Here is a 14,533-nt window from a genome sequence, read left to right as displayed (position 1 = left end):
ACACTAAAGGTCCTGAGTACAGTGCAGACCCCACCAGGAAGGTCCAGTGCATGTGTGGGGAGAGTGTCAAAGTGCAAGTCTACTGGAGTTCAAGAGTCTTACTGTTTGAGGAATAAAACTTGCAGAACCTAGCTGTTCTGCAGTTTAGGCTGTGGTACCTCCTACCAGAGGCCAGCAGGGAAACAAAGACCCTTTAGTAGATGTGTGCAATCTCTAATGATGCTGTTTAGTTTGAGACCAATGTCCTGGAGGTTCCGGAAGAGAAGCCCCAGTGATTTTCTCAGCCACCACACCACACAGAGATGCAGTTTGTCTTTATGCTCTCTATGGTGCTTCTGTAGAAAGTGGGGAGGATGTTACTGGGGAGGTGTGCTCTTCTCATCCTGCAGAGGACCTCCTATAAGTTTATATTAAATTTGTATTTTAATGATTAACTCCAGACCCATTTAATCAACCTCAAAACAGTCTCTTAACTGAATCTGTCTTGTCTGCTGCTTTTTGCAGAGCCTGATGCGGTTGTGTTGTTCATTATGACCAGGTGAATTCAATCATTCTGAATCATCGCCAACCCCTCAAGGTATGCACAGGGAGAATATTTACCCATGTCACTCAACATTTGTTTGGCAATGACTCACCTGTCTGAATTATTAACCTCCTCCTCAGATGGATAAATGCACTCGTCGACTACAGACTGCTATCATTCAGCTGTTATCTGAACTCTTTTATTAAGTGGCCAACCACAGCAGAGGGGAAATATGTCAGTCTTGTAAGATACAGCACTGGCTGTGTGTTGACTTGGTGATGCAACATTCAGCAACTTGAAAATCTTTGTGATACTTCATCATCTCTGAAAGGGTGAAGTCATTTTTATAAATAATACAGTGATCAGATTGTGAAGTCTGCGGACTCCTCATGCAAGGAGCCTTTGACTTGCTGAAATGTGTGATGGAGAGTTGGAGGGAATTGTCTGTTTTCAATTTCATATTCACCATTTCTGGGATAATACTCTGGAACATACAGTTGCTTTGCTGGTATTTCATGCATTTAATGATCTGTAACTCACTGGCCACACAAAAATGTTGCTGTGCTGTTGATATTCAGCTTATTCTACATTAAAGCTCCACATAAACAAAACTGCAGTTCTTTATAAGGTCTCTGGAAGCTGACACAAAATATAGTCAAGCATCATAGAGGCCCATATTATTTTTTTATTATTTTATATGACTAACCTCACAGAGTTTAACTTATTTACAGACAGATATAGAAACATTTGGTCTCTGTTGCTCATTTCTCTTACTATTCTATGGCTTGTTTTCTTTTGTTTTGTTTTCTTTTGTTTTTTTTTTTTTTTGTTAAAATTTTGAAAAAAAAAGGTTGCACTCCAAACAACAAAGCCTTTTTCTTTCCCTGTGCACCACAAAAAAGACCCAAATGACTCACCAAAAACTGGACTGTCTGCCCGCTTAATTTCCTCAGGATGTTACATTCCCGTCAGTGACTGTGCACCCCAGTGGACACGTATCAGCATTAAGCCTTAGCCTGCTGACAAAGGCTAAATGCTGAATGAAGTTTGACATAGTCTGGATGCTGCCACTGCCAGGAAGTAAAGATCCTAAAGAATAGGACATGGTTTCTGTATTGGTAAAACAGAAACTTAAATTTAGACAAGCTGACCTGTTCAAAGTTAAGAAGACCTTCAGAAAACACAGGAGCACAACTGTGAATAATTCATGTCAGTTTGCTTTATGGGGTGTAGCTAATATTAGCAGTGCCAGAACCACCAGTCTCAGTCCTCCTTGCAGGCTAATGCCCACATTCCTGTACTGGTAACAGATCACTTTGGTTGGCATGCTAATCTAAAGGCCCATAAACACTAAAGGTGACACAAATAAACTACAAAAAATTGTGAATAATTCAACTTCATTGAATTTTGACCCATCTTTTTATTTCCATGGGGCGATGCAATTTTACCAAAAAATTCTGTACAGGGCCTGTAAAAAGTATTCAGCCCTCTGTATGCTTTATTCTTTCATTGATTTTAATCGTGGTCAATACTATTTGGCTTTTTAGACAAAAAAAACATTTAATGATAAAGTGAAAACAGATTTCTAAAAAGTAATGTAAATTAAAAATATATAATGTAATATAAGTGGATGCAAAAATATTCACCCCCTTCAGGTCAGTATTTAGTAGATGTACCTTTGGCTGGCACAGCACCAGGTCTGTGTGGATAGGCCTCAGTCAGGCTTGTAAATCTGGACACTGCAATTTTACTATTCTTCTTTGCAAAACTGCTCAAGCTCCATCAGGTTACATGGCCATTGGGCGTGAACAGCCCTTTCCAAGTCCAGCCATAAATTCTCTGTTGGATTGAGGTCTGAGCTTTGACTCGGCCACTCCAGAACATTCACCTTGTTGTCAAGCATCCCCACAGCATGATGCTGTCATTACCATGCTTCACAGTGGGGATGGTGTGTTTGTGATGTGCAGTGTTTGGTGCCTGCCAAACTCTCTCTTCACCGTGGAGTGTCCCATTTGGCAAACTCTTGTCAAGGTTTTATGAGTTTTTCTTCTACAGTGGCTTTCTCTTTGCCTGTTAAAGAACCCAGCCATCATTTGTTTGTAAAGTCTCTCCCATCTCAGCTGCTTTAGCTCTTTACTCCTTCATAGTAGTCATAGTTTAACTGACTAGTGATTCTGGTGCTGATTAACAAGGGTTTGTGTTAAACCATTTAATCTGTTAGTCACAGTTTAGAGGTTTTTAGGTTGCAGGTGGAGGCTGGTAGCTGTGTGTTAAATGCTTAGTGTTAGGTTCATTTTAAAGACTGTCCAAATTGCTTTGTGTGAGTAAAATTATACAGTTACTTTATGTGTATGTGTGAGCTCTTATTAGCCAGGATCTGCTCTGCGATCCCCGTAGCCTTCTAAGCTTGTTTAGTGTCTTCATTTGCATTTGTTGACGCATTTGTGGTGGCCTGTGCATAGGAGTCAGATTTGTTATTCCTTTTCTCTACTGAGGAGGTAGGTGGTGGGCTGCTGTGATGAGACCATTTGTTTCAAGTCACCCAGTTTGTTTCATTCAGCTGCTGCCCCCAGAGAGCTCAGCAAGTGGGCAGTGAATGTATTAAGCTCTCTAAGTGTAAACAGAACTCTACCACCTCAGATCGAATCTCATTCTGTGAGAAACACTGATTAACATCGCAGAAAGTGAATAAATCAGACACATATAGAGACTTTTTGGCTTCTATAACTTATCTTTTGTTGCTTGAGGTCATAGGGTGGAGCCTGTAAAATCCAGTGGCATTATTTTAAACATAACTAATTTTCTCGCACATGTGGAGGCCGACTTTTTCAACATCTGAATGTCTGAGCGAGATCTTGCTGCTAAAACTTTACTCTTAATAATTGAATGATACTTTAAGAAGTTGTGAAAATAGCTGACAAAATCCTGCTGCATCACTTTGACACAAATTTAACACACACTCCCACACGGAGACTTGTGCACTCTTATTTTATGCATTGTCCAAGCTCAAGAGTAGAACATAAATAATATATCTGAGTGCTTGCAAGCAGGCCGGTAATGTGACAGACAGGCTAGAAGAGCTGTGAGAGTGGGATCCTGAGATTTAGTTTGTGTGCGGTGACAGTCTGCCATACCCTCCTTGACGTGGCCACCGGGCCTAATGGAAGGAGCAGAGATGGTAGACATGACGGTCCCTGGGAGCTGGTGGGCTGCTGAGGAGCATGCATGGGAAAGAGAGATGGGGCGATAATGAGGCGCTCTGCCTGGAGGCGCTGCAGCTTAGAAAAAACCTCAAGCACGTTCACTGAAGGTGAAGCTGCACATAGAAGGGAGAAAAGATAGCAGATTTTTCCCTTTATGCACATATTAAAAACATAAATCCCTTTGATACTAGGCATGATCATAGCATGACCGAAAACTCAGGATCAGTGTGTTTTAGCTGCACAAAAAAACACTTCACTATGCCAGTTAAGCAGCATTATAAAAATATCTGAAAGCTTGTGAATCATACAGATCAGTGTGGATAAATATCTTCCATTCATGCCATATTTTAGAGCTCAAAGTGATAGTATTTACAAGATACTCAATATGTATTTGTTCAACGGCAGGGGCAAACAGTAGCAGGTTTCCGAGGTGCCAAAACACAGCATTAGTTTATGTCTGCATGGGCACACGCACAAATACCCACACAACAATAAAACCACACTCACACTGGAAGCCAAATATAGAGCAGCTGGTAACTCAGACCTAAAACTAGTGCCTATAAAAGTATCCTCCTCCTCTGAAGCTTTTAACTAATACAACAGTGATTCACAGTCACTGTAATTAGGTTTTATGACAGCGATCATATGAAAAATAAAACTCCTAAATGTCAAAGTTAAAAATACTTACAGTTTAATTAGATTAAATCCTAGGTAGGCGTTCTTGATATTGCTTTATTTTCTGCTGTCTTTGTCTCAGTTCTGAACTCCCTTTTTCAGATCTCTTCTCACAATCAGCACAGCAAAGGGCATGACAGATTAAACTGTTAGTCATCGTTATTTCTTTGACATTAAACAGTTCGGCTACTACAGCTTACACTTTTCTTTCTATTCTTCTTTAAAATGCACATCCTTTAACTAAGTTTTACATACTTGCTAATCTACTTCCAGACTTTTGACAGTGAGGAAGGGCAAAAGTGGCAGAATTCAGGAGGTTTTGTTGTCCACAACATTTTTTTGGATCCCTCAAACACGTTCTCTAATTATTTTTGAAGCCTGTCTGCATACACCCCCTCGTGATTGCCACAGATGTGTCTTACATAAATGTATTACAGAAGAGGGTTCAAGGAGTTACGTGAATGAAAACTTGTGTCCAAATGCAAAGAACAGGGTGCAGCTGTATTTATCCTGCACAAGCATGTATAGTTGATAAGTATAGTTTCATGCAGCATAACTGGAAATTAGCTTGATTAAATGGCTTGGAAGTACTGTGTTACACTAGCAAAAAAAAGCCAATTTCAGCAATTGGGATGAATGTTTGGAAACTGGTAATACTTGTATTTTAGAGATGTTTTTTTTTTTTTTTTCTCACAGTCCTTCCTATAATGCATGCTGTAATGCTACCTGCCAGGCAGGACAGGTCCAGTATGAAAGCATGTGCAAGTTTTGCACTTTGCCGAGTCGTCCTTTGTCCTGTACTGTTCTGACCCCATCTCTCTGGGTATCCTCCCAGCTGCCCCCTCCACAGGTGTGCGGTCACACCTGGTACCTTTACCAGCCCACTAGATCCTGGGGTCCTGGTATGCGCTGAGCTAGATCAGGCCTGGGAAAATGTGCCGAGTGCCCTTAAAAGCACAGTTGCCATTCATGTATCAGATAAACTGACCCTTCCCATCCCTTCTCTCCTTAGCATGACAGCACGGTCTTTCCAACGATACCTAAAGACATGCCAAAGAGAAGTTGAGACAAAAGAGTCCAGTTGGGGCCTCTGGTGATCTGTCAACACCTAGACCTCACAAGTGTATAGTAAGACTGGAAGGACCAAGGACTGAAAGACTCTGACTTGAGTCCGCATGCTCTGATACCAGGAATGCCATATTGTCTTGCTCAGTAAACCCATCCCACCATGCACTAGTCCAAGTCTATCTAGTTGATCTAAGCCTTGCAATCAGTGTATCAATGGATTATGCTGCAGAGGTAATTGAACTACTCTACAACTTCCACACTCTCACCATTGACAGACACAGATTTGATGGCAGCATACAAGGTGTCCCCAAATGCCCTGATCTTTGTTTTGGCCCAGAAGACATCTATTCCAAACCTTTCAGCCTCCTCAATCAGCAAGTTAAGAGCCCCCACAAGGATCACAGCATCATCAGCAAAGTCCAGATCAGTGATCTGGACATCACCAAATGACACTCCACAATTTGCTCCCCCTGTTACCCGCTCCCTTATCCAGTCCATACAGGTACTGCAGAGTGTAGGGGCTTAGACACACCCCTACTCACCCAAGAATCAACTTGGAAGAAGTCAGAGGTGAAGCCATCACACTTCACAGCACTCTCTGTACCCGAATAGAGGGCAGACATCAGCTGGATGAGCGAAAGTGGGATCCCACAGAGCTCCAGAATCCTCCAGAGGGCATTTCTACACACTTCTGGAAGCATAAGAGCATGATCCAGGATATTTGAGTAATTATTTCCTGGGTTGACCAGGAAAGACAGGTGTACAAAAGAACTATTTAAGTCCTTATTCTAGTTTTCCCTGGTGAAGGAACTGAGTTTGATACAGTTTAGGATTGCCCTGAGTCACCTCCTGGTGATTCTTCTGCGTGAATTTTTAAAGTAACAGTGATGTGGCCACAGGTGTGCATTTATAGAGCATTCTGTATGCAACACTGCCAACACTGCATGTATAATAGATGGTTAAAGCTTGAGCATCACCATGGCAGACGACACTAATTAGCCCACCGTTTACATTCACTGTACTAACCATGCTGCCTTCCAACTCCTCCTCCTCGACCCTGCTTCCTTCCTGTCAGTAAAGGGTCCTCTACTCCCCCAGTCCTGCCCTGCTCTGTAATTAAATTGCTGTAATCTGGGTGGATCGTCTCTATTTTTAAACCCCCCCCTGTCAACGTGTGGTTAATGTGACACAAAGGGAGGAATCAGGTGGTGAGAGAGGAGGAGGAGGAAGAAAGGAGATAGATCCAAACCACAGCATCAGGTGATGATAAACTTAATGAAGAACCTAACAAACCAACTTCATTTGGCACAGAGAGGCTTAGAGCTTTTTCTCATCCTTTTATCCAGTGCAGCCTACACACTTCACGTTCACTGCTTTGGAGAACAGATTGTTCTTTGTTCAAGCAAAAGTAAAGAGTAAAAACGACCTTCACAAATAGTACAACACACTTTCATATGTCCATGACACTTTTAATCCTGCTGTACATCTTTGACATGCATCTGTCATGTTGGAGGATTAGAATGATAGAACTTTTTTCTTTAGTTAATGTAGCAATCTTTCTTTATGTCTTAACTTTTGGTTTCTGCTCTTTTGACAGTATTCATCAGCAATACACTGCAAAAAATACTCAGATTACATCCCTCACTTTATGTAATGTTTCACTGGCTGTTTCATAATCATAGCAGATGAGACACATGAAGGCTTGTTGATGAGGTAGCATATTGTGACAATCATCCTACTACAGGATGATATCCGCTGTTAGAAGCTGAAGAAAAATGTAGAAACAAAGATATATGATGCTTAATTTTCAACATGAGACATTGTCCCTGCATTTTCGTGAGGGCTGCAATAGTAGATAGGTGTAATATTCACCCCCTTGAGAACATTAATCTTGTTGACATTAAACTATTTCTATGCAGGTTTTGCTGTATGCTTGCTGGATAATAAATCTCCTCCCAAGCCGTATTTGTTTTGCAGACTGAATAACATTGTTTTTCCGATATTTTGCCACATTCATTTTACCTCCTACCTCTACAAGTCTTTCAGGGCCGGCTGCTGAGCAGCATCCCCACAGCATGATGCTGCCACCACCATGCTTCACAGCTGGGATGGTGTGTTTGTGGTGGTCACTCTTACTAAGACTCTTTTTCTCTGGACCTACAGGAGATTTGTGGACGTCATTCTTGGCCAAAACTAATTCCTGTTTAAAGACGAGGCTGAGCTTTTAAACATGTCTACTTGTCCTAAATAGGCAGGAGGAACTAAAAATGTAATTCAAACAAAACACCAGGTCTCAGGAAGCTCAGTGAATTGCAAGGACTTCAAAAAGCTGCTGAAGTTTATCGCACTTGTTTACTTTGACATGCTGGCATAGAACTTGCATCATTGATTGATATGGTGATGTATGAAAATCTAAACTGACTCTAAGGATCTACAGGTTATTTTTAAACATTTCAGGAACTTTACATTATGCATATGTGATGTATGTCAAATATGGATGAGACCCTGCAGCTTTCTGACTTTTAAACAGCTCTCTATAGGAACTCTGGGGCTGAAGGATGATTAAATTATTTGCACCTCTCAGTAATATTTAATCACACACACACACACACAGGTGGTCATCAGGGTTGGTTAAAGGGTTAGCTCATTGCATCAGGGATCATTTATTCATACCTCTGGGGTGGTGAGTGAGGGCCATGTAGGCTCAGCAGTTCTCCCTGCACAGCTAATAACATTAGCCACATTAGCTGGACGCAAATAGCATCACTGTTGCCTGGAAGTTGTCGTATTTCTTCAAACGCCATCCTATGAGTGTTTTCTTGAGTTGTCACCACTGTTTGATTGCAGTCAGAAAGCCAGTGGAATTAAGGCACTTGTCATTTGTTCATGAGTGTGACTCAATTTCGTGCCCCCCTCACACACCCCTCTTTTGCCCCTCTTCCCTCGCAGCATAAGCTCAAGAACATGGCCATTACCCTTCCCGTTCCTATGGCAACACCATCCTGCAGCACTTTTGTGGTGATAGCACAGTGTGTGTGTTCACAATCACATGTGGGTGCGTGTGCATGATGCAGTGAGGTTTGTTTAGATAATGTCAGCGAAGAGAGCACTCCCTTTTTTTTTTTTATGTCAATTCTGTCCTCTTCCTCACTGATAAACTCGTGCTGCTCACAGATTCAACAAAACATCGTTAAAGTTTGGGGAAATAAGAGCTCACATGTCACAGTCCAGAGTATTTTTGGGAGTTTGCTACTTTCAGGCTGCGTTGTAAGTCTCTCTGATGGATCTGTGATCTAAATGTGATTAGAAAATCTCCTTTCCCAGCAGCTGCAGTCACAGAAAGGCTCAGTGCTTTCCCATCAGGGGCTATCTAAAGTCACCTCGACCTCTCCCGGAAAGCTTTAGTTTGCACCTTTTTCTGTGGCAATCTTCCGTAATTCTCAACGAGAAAATAGGTAAGGTGAAAAGAGATGATATCTGAAGACGAGAAGAGAACAAGAGTGACATGACACGGCTGAAGTAGTGAAGGACGGCGTGGAGAGAGCGGATGTTATTCTCTCTTTGGCTGGCACTGTCTGGTCTGGCATGTGGGGAGAAAGAGAGCCAGAAAAGCAGTGTGAGATAAGGCTTTGAATATATCTCCTCTCGCTTACTCCTTTTTTTTTTTCCTCCCCATAGAGAGGGGCTGACTGACAGATGCACCCCACCACCGCTACTTCCTCCCCCGGCTGTGGGCAAGCTTTGTATAGTGCCTACCACCAACTCAGGCTAATTAACACGTCTTCATGCCGCTCTGAGTTTATTAATATAAACTAGTTAACCACGGACACCAATTATCTCGAATTCAGCCATTTAAGTTTGAGAGGAGGTGTGTGTGGTTGGTGAAGGGATGAGTTTATAATGACACCGTGGAACTGTGCACCAGCTTACGGTAAATACAAATGATTTTCAGTGGAAATCAATGGGATGAGATGCACACCATCCCCAGGAGATGACATGGTCATTAGAGAAGCACATTAATGTGATTCGCATCAGACTGAAAACGCTCCCATTGTGTTTGGTTTCTGTTTTTTTGTTTGTTTTGGGCTTGATTAGTCCCATGGTGCTCTTCTCCCTCTTAAATCTGTGTCATCGTGTCTCACCTCCTCCTCTCTCTAAACGCCAACTTAATAAGACACAACCTGTGCCAAGCTCCCCTCGTCAGGCTTGATTTGACATCCACCAGCTCTAACTCCCTCCAAGTGTGTGTGAGCAGATGCAGGATTGACCTGGACATGATCCTCGGTGAAATAAAAAAAAATGATAAAAGATGGTTTAGAGCAACGTGCACTCGCAATCTCTCATGAGAATTAGATTTCACCTCACTGCCGAAGGCCTCCACTGACAATGAGCCTTCTCCGATTATGCTCCATCTAGAACTTTGCTGCAGGTTTGAGGCTCATTAGATAATTTAATTTAGAGCATATTATGATTTCCTCTCTGATAGTGTGGGTACAGGAGGAAGAACATGCCATTCTAAATAACACTGAGGCACAGATTGATGCATCTATTATGCTTTTTCCTAAAGCTGCAGTTCAATATGAATGCGTAGCCACCTGAGCTGCTAAAGACACCACACTGGTCTTGATTAGCTGGCTAAACTGTTAGATTCAACTCCTAGTTGTCAGCACCAGAATTACAAGTCTTTGCATGATATATCACACAGCAGAGGACTCTCCTTGGGGGGCAAGATGTGATTTCTGCATAGAGAAATGCTACCAGAAACGTAATGTTTTGTGCTGTGGCAAATATGTGAAGTGTTTAGTGTGTGAAAAATATAAACATTCTTTACTCTGAAGCTACATTTGTGTCCCGAAAGCAGTGAAATGTTCAGCCAAAAAGAAAAAACTCACAAAGAAACAGCTGCAGGCAGGAATTCAAAAAAACCTCGGTCTGGGGTGCAGGTGGTCTAGTGGTTAGGTCACATCCCCTGTATGCGGGCGGCCAAGGTTCAAGTCCAGCCTGTGGCTCTTTCATCACTTTCACTCCCCACTCTCTCATCCCTGTTTCCAACTCTGTCCACTGATCTTGTGTGTTTCCTCAGCTGATGTCTGTCCAGTCTCACTTGTTGTGATGAGAAATCATCTCTTTTTAGAGATCCAGATCATTTGGCTTAGCACAGTATAGGTGGTTGTTAGGCTCCCAAACAGCTTTTCATTTAGTACCAGTTTGGCTTTTTAAATGTGCATTAAATATTGACAAAAAGTGATAAAGAAGTCAAGCATTCTAACAGGATCTAGCTAAATAAAGAGCTTTTTCCCAGAGCAGGCTCGTTCAAGAACTTCTGCTGTTCACCCCACAAGGTATATTCAGTTGATATTATTCGCCGTTTCAATTTAAAGCATGTTTGTGACAAAATGAGGATTTTTTTAATATGTTAAAGGGGCTGAGCTAGCCTCTTTGCTCAGTAAAAGACTAGTAAAAGAAAGGCTAGACAATGCTAAAAGGTCTGCAGGACAGTGGAAATTGTGTTATTGATCGCCTCCACACCAGGTAAATCAGCTAAACAGTGGGGGGAAAAAAATCACTTTTTTGTAAAATGTAAGGATTGTACTCAATGTATGTATAAATTTTGCAGAGATAATCGCAGCATACAGGTCCATCTAGAACTCTTAAGCAGAGGTGTCAAAAGTATTCACATTCATTACTCAGGTAGAAGTATAGATACTAGGGTTTAAAAAGACTTCTGTAGAAGTTGAAGTATCAACTCAAGCTTTTTACTCAAGTAAAAGTATAAAAATACTGGTTTCTAAACTACTCAAAGTATAAAAGTAAAAGTAATGTAAAGGGAAAAAAATTCCATTAAGGACAAAAGCTTAGGCCGCGCCACAGGGGCCAGTTCCATTCTACCATTCCATTCCATTATACTTTCCATTGCATGAATTGGCATTCGGGATCATGTGATTGCAAACAAATGATAATAACCACTGTAGTTGTTCTTAATGGTTCCTGCTTTGCTGCCAAAATCTTCTTTACTCCGATATAAACAACTGCTAACTGATAGCATCATTAGCATCTTGTGGGAGCTATGCAATTTAGCACAATTTGGTCTAAAAATGGGGAAAAAGTTGTCCAGAGCCTGTGTCAGGTTATACTCATATTTTAACTGAAGCACCGAGCAACGATATTCAGCTCAGGAAAATGGAAGTTACCCTGCGAAGAGGATCAAAGGCTCCTGGTGCTGGTGTTGCTAATTTTAGCCACATTCTACAAACCATTGTTGCATCGTTACAGTGAGAAAATTAGATTACTGATGCAGTGTGAAGTTGGTTAATAGAATGTGTTTACATTACATTAAAGTAGTCGGTTAATACATTTATGTTTATTTTTAATTGGGAAATTAGCTACCTGACAACATCACTACTTTTTTATATAATTGCCTTCTTTACACAAAACTACACCATGAGACCCAAATGGACTTGTTGTTAAGTACCTTGACAGTCCAGTTAAGATCAAGCCTTGGCTTATCATGACAGAATGACTGACAACTGACCACATGTGGGAGCTAAACTTGTGAATCCTAAACACTATTTTGCATCTTTTTTGGAATTATTCATACAGAATGGATTTAAGAGAAAAAAAACGACCTCTTTGAGATAATCCTTTTGAAAGTAACAAATGAAATAAGTGTTTTCATCCTTTAAGAAGTGCATAAGAAGGAGGATAATTAGTTTCTTTTGACTACAATCCTTTTTGTCCTTCCTCATATTGGAGCCAAAATTACTTTTCTTTTCATGCACTGGAGCAACATTTTTACTCGGTTTATTTGTGAGGCAAACACCAGGGTGCAATCACCTTCTTGTTTTTTTAATTATTTCATCCATTGTTACATGGAAGCCTGTGTTTGCGAGGATTGAGCTGCATTTCTGGTTTGATTTTTAAGACCACAGACAGGGTGAAATATTCTGGGGAGTAAGGGACAGAGCTGGCGGAGTGACAACACACTGACACAGTCTCAGGCAAAGATCAGGGCAGGGAAGATAATAAAAAAAAAACAAAGACATAAAAAAAAAAAAAAAAAAAATGCCTGCGGCTTGTAGCTGAAAGCACAATGCTGCTTTAAGATCAAAAACATTACCGTTGGGAAACGATGCTCACACTGATGATGAGCATATGTGCAGAAGCACACTGTGAGTGTGAGATGATGTGGGTGTATTATTTCATGAATGCTTCTAAATGCGTTAATTGAGTTAAGCGTTAATGTGTGTTAATGCTTGCGTGTGCATTATCGCCAACTTTCTCAACTGATGGTGTTATGGGTAATGGAAAGAGTGAGGCATTTTAGCTGTTTGTTGTTCATTTGCCTGCACATAATGGATTTATTTAAAATTTTATGAGTTCGCATGCAAGGACCATTGGTTTCACTCTGAACTGGATATGGCACAATTCTCCTGAAATGATGTGAAGGAAATGTTTGTGTATGTTTTTCTATTTTGTGTCGCATTTGTGTATAGTTGCCAGAATGTTTGTTTTACTTTTCCAGCAGAAAAAAAAGCGTATTACTTTGAAGAAAAATTGTGCAGATTTTCAACCTCCCTCCATTAGTCTACTAGTTTTTCTTCCACCACAAGCATCATTTGATCTAATGTCTGGAAGAACTTCAGGCTATTATAGCCTTGATGTCTATTCTCCTCCTTTGTTGCTGGCTTTTCAAAAAACCAGCTTCTTAAGCTTTGATACAATTATAGTTATATTCTCATCGTATTGATCCCTGTTCTGAAATTCTAACCAAAAAAAAAAATAGAAGCCCTATGCACCTAATATTTTATCATTTTTAAAGATTTACTTTTGTGCTTTTTATTATAGTGAAAGGACAGTGGATCGAGTCAAAAACAGGAATGGATGAATGAGGAAGGACATGCAGGAAAGGAGCTACAGGCTTGAATCCAGACCACCTACATACATGGAGTGTGACATAACCACTGAGCCGTCTGCACCCTATAATTTCTTGTTTTTTATTTTCCTTAAAATCTTTGTTTCTTTTTTATATTGTGAATTAGTGATTCTGAACGGGTGGATCAGGACCCAAAAGTGGGTTGCCAAGCTGTTTTTAGTCGGTTGTGATAAGTCCACCCACCCATCCATCCATCCATCCACCCACCCACCCATCTAACCAAGCACCTACTTTGCCTTATCTGGGGCTGGGTTGCGGTGGCAGCAGGCTGAGCATGTCAACCCAGGCATCCCTCTCCTAGACCAGCGTTCCCAGACCAGACAGGATATATCATCCCTTCAGGACATTCTGGGTCTTCCCCGAGGTCTAATCTCAACTGGATATGCCAGGAAGACCTCCAACGGGGGAGGTGCTAAGGCAGCCTCCTGATCACATCCCTGAACCACTCAACTGGCTCCTTTCAAGTCAAAGTACTCTACTCCTAGTTCTGGATGTCTGGACATTTCACTCCATCTCCAAGGCTTTGCCCAGCCACCCTCTGAAGAAAATTCATTTTGGCTGCTTGTATCCATGCTCTTATTCTTTTGGTTCCTACCCAGAGTTCATGATCACAGGTAAAGTTCAGGAGACAGATCCACCGAGAAATTGAAAACTTTTCCTCCAGCTCAGCTCCCTCTTCCCCACAACAGACCGGCACAATGCCCACCACTGGACCAGTCCCCCCATCAATCTTCTACTCCCTTTTACCCTCAGACCTTGAGATCCTTCACTTGAGGTACTCCCAACTTGAAGAGCACAAGGTACAAGGGCTTCAAGCAGACATACAGTACATCCGTATATTTTGGTGAAGGGAATTTTGGCTCTTTTTTGTGATCTGGATCATTTGGCCCCAAACGACTCTTCATTTTTTACCTATTTGGCTTCATTAGATCAGCCAAATTTAGCAATGTTTTGACCTATGACTGATATTTGTGCTTGTATTGTACCCCAAATGTGCTTCATTTATGTATTAATAAAAATCTTATGTAATAATTTTCTGAAATATTCCAGCCCTCCAAAATGCCTAACTGGTCAGAACAAACCTGCTCACTGGCTGGGCTGTATGACACCTTGAGTATAAAACATTAATGC

The sequence above is a fragment of the Cheilinus undulatus genome, linkage group 21 (genome assembly GCF_018320785.1).
Source record: "Cheilinus undulatus linkage group 21, ASM1832078v1, whole genome shotgun sequence".
Lineage (NCBI taxonomy): Eukaryota > Metazoa > Chordata > Actinopteri > Labriformes > Labridae > Cheilinus > Cheilinus undulatus.
Note: the sequence above shows the minus strand (reverse complement) of the source record.